The sequence below is a fragment of the Fopius arisanus genome, unplaced genomic scaffold (assembly GCF_000806365.1).
Source record: "Fopius arisanus strain USDA-PBARC FA_bdor unplaced genomic scaffold, ASM80636v1 scaffold00216, whole genome shotgun sequence".
Classification (NCBI taxonomy): Eukaryota; Metazoa; Arthropoda; class Insecta; order Hymenoptera; family Braconidae; genus Fopius; species Fopius arisanus.
In genome coordinates, this window is record NW_011887955.1 from 120414 (window position 1) to 121909 (window position 1496).

Consider the following 1496-nt stretch of genomic DNA (forward strand, 5'->3'; position numbering starts at 1 on the left):
ATAAGGCATCTGGTACGTGATGTAACGCACCTTTCCGGTGTATGATTTTATAATCATACTCCATAAGCCTTAGATTCCACCTCGCGAGTCTTCCGGCGGGGTCCTTCATGTTATGAAGCCACCGAAGACTGCTGTGATCCGTTATTACCGTGAAGGGATAACCTTCTAGGTAACAGCGGATTTTTTCTACGGCCCATACGACCGCTAGGCATTCTTGCTCCGTAACCGTATATTTGGTTTCAGGATCTGTCAGGGAACGGCTGGCGTATGCTATTACCCGTTCCTGTTTTTCCTGTACCTGTGTGAGTACGGCTCCCAATCCCACACTACTTGCATCTGTTTGCAAAGTAAAATGTAGGGAGAAGTCCGGACACGCTAGTGTGGGGGCGGATGTGAGGTGCTTTTCCAGCGCCTCAAATGCCTCCTGCTGTTCGGTTTCCCAGACCCATGGCTGCTTTACTTTGGTTAGGCGTGTCAGGGGTTGGGGCACCGTTGCGAACTCTGGTATAAAGCGTATATACCAGGATGCCATTCCCAAGAATCTTCGGATTTGTTTGAGATTCTTGGGCACTGGAAACTCGACGACCGCGGCTGTTTTATCCGGGTCGACTTGTAATCCTTCGCTATTTACTACAAAACCCAGGTATTTCACCTCGGCTCGGCAGAACACGCTCTTTTCACGGTTGATGCTCAACCCGTGGTCTCTAACCTTATCCAGTACTCGTCCGAGCCATTCTAGGTGGTCTTGGAATGTACTTGAGACGATAATAATGTCGTCCAAGTACACGAATACGTGGGGGTACATTTCTGGACCTATTATTTTATCCAGTGCTCATTGGAACGTTGCTGGGGCGTTCGTGAGACCATATGGCATTCGTTCGAACTGAAAGAACCCTCTTCCTGGGACCGTGAAAGCGGTGATCTCCTTGGAGTCCTCCGCTAACGGTATTTGCCAATACGCCGCACTCAGATCTAGAGTGGAGATGTAGTTGGCTTGCCTTAACTCGTCAAGGATTCCGGTCATGTTAGCGACCGGGTAGGCATCCTTTTTCGTTACTTCATTAACCCGACGGAAATCGATACAAAACCGATATTTTCCATTGGGTTTCTTCACCGTGACGACAGGACTATTCCAATCGCTCGCTGATGGTTTGATTATGCCATCTTTGAGCATGTCGTCAACCTCTTTCCACATCGCTAATTTCAAGTGATAGGAGGCTAATCTGACTCTCTGCCGAATTGGTTCGTGACCTTCAACGTCAATTCGGTGAGGTGTCAGTTTGGAAAGTGGAGGACTTCCCTCGATTACGGGAATCTTTCGGCCCAGCATCCTCTGGAGCATATTATGTTGCTCCTCTTCTGGCGTCCTGAGGCCATTACACATGGTTATGTGACAGGCTCTCTCAACGGCTACGAATCTAAATGACTCGCTGGGTTTGTCCCGGAAAAACCACGACTGGTCGAAGAAATCGATAACCATTCGTGCCTTTTTCAGA